The sequence below is a fragment of the Pipistrellus kuhlii genome, unplaced genomic scaffold (genome assembly GCF_014108245.1).
Source record: "Pipistrellus kuhlii isolate mPipKuh1 unplaced genomic scaffold, mPipKuh1.p scaffold_m20_p_8, whole genome shotgun sequence".
Taxonomy (NCBI): domain Eukaryota; kingdom Metazoa; phylum Chordata; class Mammalia; order Chiroptera; family Vespertilionidae; genus Pipistrellus; species Pipistrellus kuhlii.
In genome coordinates this window covers 31,369,313-31,375,436 of record NW_023425584.1, presented here as the reverse complement: position 1 = coordinate 31,375,436, position 6,124 = coordinate 31,369,313, and positions in this window count along the sequence as shown.

Sequence of the window (6,124 nt, the reverse complement as noted above, 5' to 3'; positions counted from 1 at the left end):
TATAAGGCCTTCCCACTAGCACTCCTGACTGTGAAGTGGATGTCATTGTGTGGGTTCCTTTTGTGATGCCAAATCATGGGGGAAATTACAAAGAAGAAGGTTCAGGCATGCTGATAGTCTTTCAGGGTTGCTCACTTGAGTCATGTGACATTGGGAGAGATTTTGTGTTCCTTGTAATTGTCCTCTCTTCTGATTGTTACCGTGGTATTCCCGCAGCGTATGCTTCACCTGGTTAAAATACACTTTTGGTAAAGCTGCTGACGTGCCTTGGAAAAATGAGGATGTTTTAATAAATAAAATGATTTTTTAAATAATAGCAACTCTCCACAACCTTTATTTCCACAATTTGGTGAGCCATGCCATACCATCACCTGACATTTCTGTGTCACCTTGGCCTAATTCTCGCAGTGGTTTGTGGTGAGCTTCTAGGGCTAAGACTTAATCCCTGTGTGCTAGAAACCTCCCCTCTGCTGACAATGCACTGAGCCAGCCTTCTTACACAGGTGTCTTAGCCTGGCTTCCCCAAAAAGCAGGGTGGCTCAGTGGTTAAGCAGCAACCTATGAACCAAAAGGTCACAGTTTCAATTCCTGGTCAGAGCATATGCATGGGTTGCGGGCTCAATCCCCCCTTGTGGGGCATGCAGGAGGCAGCCGATCCATGATTCTCATTATTGATGTTTCCTATCACTCCCTCTTCCTTCTCTGAAATCAATGAAAACATATTTAAAAAACAATAATAAAAGCAGAGCCTGAGGCCCGTGCTCCTGTGCAGCCAGATGGTTTATTTGGGGACAAGATTCCAGAAAGCAGGAGTAAAGGACGGGCAGAGGAGACGGGGAAGGAGCGAGAGGTGGGCCCGCACCAAGGGCACTGCTCCATCCATCCAGGACATCTGAGGAGCCTTCTGAAATCTGTCTCAAAACTGTCTGCATATAGATAAAAAGGGGAAGCATTTATATATTGGTCTCGTCCCCCATCCATTCATCGAAAGCAGCCCCCTACATGTCAGCTCCCCACAGGTCCAAGTTGCACATGCGTAAGTCCCAAGCAGGTTCTGTCCCCTGGGAAGCAAGCAAGAGGTAACAAGGCAGTCTCGAGGTGAGCACTGTCAAGCTGCTCTACTGGTCAAAGCTGCTGTGCACTGGGGTTGGACATGGTGCATGCACACACATATGCACACATGCATGCACACACATACAATATGTCACAGGGCAATCTGCTAGAACATGTAGGTAGCTCCAGTGTGGGATAGATAACTAAAAAGGCATGAAGTTTGTCTTCCCTAAAACTGTTGGCTCCTCCACTCTCCTCAGACCTGGTTCTGTGCTGGGTTCCAGATTAACTGACTACACGGTGGCTCCAGAATATGAATTACGGTCCTGCCTGCCCTTTCTCATGTTGCATGAGTGGTTTCTGAGTTTTCCTTCTTATTCTCCCTATCACTGATTCCAATTATTTGTGGCCCCTCTGGGAGCAAAAATCATACTTTCTGAAAGGTTCAAGGTGGTGGTGCACAGGCAGGCTAAATAGCAATCCTAGACAGTGAATAAAGAAAAATTGAATTTATTTAAAGAAAAGGGGATGGGGATGTCCAAAGGGAAGGGCTGCATAGCACCGAGCCAAAGAGTCACCGAGCCAAAGGTCAGCGATGGCAGCCCCTAGGAGCTGGAGTCTGGTCCTTATATGCAGCCTCTGGCCGGAAGCTTTGGTCGTCAGTGGGATTTGGGGGCTTGGGTGGTGGGCTTGGGTCAACAGGAATGTGGATGTGCAATTGGGTGCTTCTTGGCAGTTTTAGTTCTGATGTGGTTTGATTCCTCCTGGCCTTTGTTCTATGCCGGGAAGCAGACAAAATGGTCATTAAGAATTATATTGCCGTGTAAGCCTGACTAATTACCTGATTGCTCAGAGCTCTCACCATGGGAGCAAAAGCCCAAGTCACTACTCCCTGGGCAGAGGCAAGTGTCAGGAAATCCAAGGCCTTTGCCCTCGCCTCCAGGCTCCTGTGTGGGTTTTTTTCTATCAGAGCCATGGCTTTGGGATGATGACCAAGTTATCCTGACCAGGGATCTCCTCTCAGGTAGAGAGGTGTGCACAACCTATAATCTCAGGAATGGTTGGTGAGTCATGTGTTCAGTTAATACCTGTAAGAATGAGAAGCCAAGATACCCATAGAATAATAAGGATAAAGCAGAGGAGGTGGAGAGACTGATTAAAAAAACAAATGTGTAAAGAAGGGCTTACCCCATAATCTTTTCCTGTTGTTAGGAACTAGTTTTTGTCTCCATCAGAGCTCCCTGAACACTCTCATGAATTCCAGAAGGGCTGTGTTTGCTAAAGAGAATTATCCTGCTTAACGCCTAGTCTAAGTGATGGTGAATGGGTTGGGCAGAGGGCCCTGTTGTTAGGTTGTAAGCAGCACAACTAATCTTTCCCTGGGTGTTTCATTCCGTTCCTTTTCCTAAAGTGCTTTTAAACTGATGCAAAGAGTCTGGGTGCAATACACACAGCATTAGCAATACCTTATGTTGTATGCCATCGCTACAGCAAAAAACACTTTGGAAAATATATACACCTGTTTTCTAATTTATCTTCATAAAACTTCAATGACATTGATAGAGGATGCCCAGGATGACTGAATCAGGTTTTGTAATGGCAGGCATAGACTATTAGGGACTAGCTATTAGTTATAAAAAATGTTAATCATGCTCTGTTAACCATGATTGTTTTGTTCTGATTAAAGAAAGCACATTCTAACCTGGCTGGGAATTGTACCATGCCCTGGCCTCGTGCCCCCCAACACACACATACCCCAGGGGAGTCAACCTTGGAATGTGGTCCATTATGTTGGAAAGATTAACAACCTTGTTGCCCAAACAATGGAGTCCCTCCACCCCCCATACCCACATTGCCCGTAATCTAACCATTATACCCATTTTTATTCCTTTTGCATACTTCCCCATGTAATCTTTGTCCTTCTACCCAATATAACAGCTGGTTTATGGCAGAGCAGACTTTCCTGGATGACCTGCTTCTCTCCTGTGCTGCTGGCATTATTGGAACAAATGCTCATACATAATTCAACCCTGTCTCTGTTTAATTGGCTCAAGTAGTGACAGGCAGCCCGGACCCATTTGTTGTTGGTGTCATTTACATCCCTCCTAATAAGAGAAATACACACAAAACTCTATTGAGGTATCATTTTTTACCTTTGCATTCTCCTCTCTGTATAAAGGCAAAGGAAAATGTCTATAATAATATTTTTCTAATATTAATAGTAATAATTTTTAGATGGTAAGATTTGGGAGAGCTCTATAGTACATAATGTACTTTCTATGTTGTTTGAATGCCATATAATGAGATTGCATAAGTTTTGTAATGGATTTTTTTTGTTTGTTTGTTTTTTAATATATTTTATTGATTTTTTTATAGAGAGGAAGAAAGAGGGATAGAGAGTCAGAAACATTGATGAGAGAGAATCATTAATCAGCTGCCTCTTGCACACCCCCTACTAGGGATGTGCCTATAACCAAGGTACATGCCCCTGACGGGAATCGAACCCGGGACCTTTCAGTCCGCATGCCGACGCTCTATCCACTGAGCCAAACCGGTTTCGGCTGTAATGGTTTTTAATATTAAAAATAAAACCGTTAAATATGCAAGATGAAGATAAGGATGGATTCGTTTCTTCTGTGTACTTCACTATTTTTAAAAACTTCTCCAATCCCTTCCCAAAATGTCACATATTTTTATATTTTGTTAATCCTCACCTATGAATATTTTTTCCACTGATTTTTAAAGAGTGGAAGGGAGCTGAGGGAGGAAGGGAGGGAAGGAGAGAGACTGAAACATCGATATGAGAGAGACACACAAATTGATTTACTGCTGCACAAGCCCTGACCAAAGCCAGGGATCAAACCTGCAACCCAGGAGCCTGCCCTTGACCGGGAATGGAACTTGAGACCTTTTGGTGTGAGGGCTGATGCTGTAACCACTGAGACACGAGGGCCAGGGCTTCATGTATTTTTTATGTAGTTTGTTCAGCTCCTGATGAGACACACTTCCAGTTTTATATTTCTCCTTGATACTGCTGCCTCCACCCACACATTGCCCTCCTTTGTCTCTGATTATCCCAATTCCTCCCATGTTCAAAGTTCACCACAAGCACATGCTCTTCCTGGGAGGTGGTCTGACTTACTGGCAAAGTGCTCACACCGGGAGTAGATATGTGGTCCATGTGGTCTAAAAGTCGGCTTCACTGACTAGCTCAAAAAGTTGGGCAAATCACAAACTTTCCTCACATGTAAAATAGATGAACTACCTCACTGGGTTTTTATAAGGATTACTAGAAGCCTGGTGCACAAAATTCGTGCACTGGTGGGGAGGGGGTTTCTCAGCCCAGCCTGCGCCCTCTCACAGTCCAGCACGCCCCTGCTTGTTGCTCCTTACTGCTCAGCTAGCTATTCCTCAGCTAACTGCTCCACTGTCATGGAGGTGGGAGAGGCTCCTGACACTGCCCCTGTGCTTGCCAGCCATTTGCCCAGCTTCTGGCTGAGCGGCATTCACCCTGAGGGAGTGCACTGACCACCAGGGGGCAGCTCCTGTGTTGAATGCCCCCTGGTAGTGTGCATAATAGAGACCCTTAGGCTTTTATTATATAGATAGATATTAAATCTTGCATCTAAAGTGCTTAGCAGTACTAGATTTGTATTAACAATAATAATATTGCTATTCCTCCTGACTTCCCTTATATAATTATTGACAAATAATTAGTCCTTATCATGGTCTGTTTGGTTCCAGAAGGAAATTATAACTACCTTTGGGAGAAAGCACAGGTTTCCTATCCCTAAGGCACTTAAGTAGTACATTCATCTTGCATTTGGTTGTCTGTTTTTAAAATTTTAACAAATATGTTTACTTATTCATCCTCCAGTGAGACAGAGCCCTCAGGAAAATGTACCTCCTACTCCTGATGCCCACACCCACTCCTTTCTTTTCTAGTCCAAAGAAACTAACGGTTTCTGGGCTTCCTGACCACCTACTGACAAAACATGTATACCAATGGTTCTCAACCTTTCTAATGCCACAATCCTTTACTACAGTTCCTCATGTTCGAAACCCACAGGTTGAGAACCGCTAGCAGGGTCGCCTAAGACCATCGGAAAACACAGATATTTACAATACAATTCGTTAACAGTAGCAAAATTACAGTTATAAAGTAACAACAAAAATAATTTTATGATTGGGGGTCACCACAACACGAGGAACTGTATTAAAGGGCCGCAGCATTAGAAAGGTTGAGAACCACTGATGTAAACTCACTGCCGTGAGATGGGAGTGGGTTGTCTGGGGTCTGCGATTGGTGAAGGAAATGTTGGACCTTTGAGAGAGCTCGGAGTTCAAATATTAGGTAGTAGTTATGACTTTGTTCAATCCACTGCACTAGGATGAACCAATGTTGGACGGGAACAGCTCTGCTCTCTCCCGGATGATTCGCTTAGACAGGCTGCTCAGGACTCCAATCTCCGTGACAGGATTGGCCCATGCCACCCAGCTCTCCAAGGGCATCTTGCTCAGGAAGACAGACGTCAGAGCAAGAGTGCCTTTTGGAGTACTAGCTTCTTTTTCTCGGGGACTAACAGAAATTTCCATTGGTGCTGCCAAATATGTAATTGCTTTCCTTCAGGAACATTTATTAAAAAAAAACCTCTTCCTTTTTCCCAGAAAAACAGAGCCCCCAAAGCACAATGATTTACCTCTGGTAGCTCAAGAACAATTGCTCACTCCCTTTCTATTTTTTGACTTTTGCCTCCTCCTCAAGGAAGTTAAAGGATACTTTTGCTACTGGTAAGTCGTATTTTTTCTAGAGGCAAATAGTTCTACAATAGTATCCAGTTCTAAATTGACGTTGGAAAATTATCTATGCAACAAGCATTTCCCAAAGACCAGACTCTAGCTCCCACTGAAGACAGAGTTGGTAGCTTCATAGCAAAGCACAAACATATCTTATAACTGGAACGTGGATATGGAGGTTCCCTGCCCACCTGAAGCGTCACTGGACACATGCAGAATCAAAGCCCTCCAAAACTTGGGTCTTTTCCAATGTTCTCCAGCTCAGTAAAGGGCA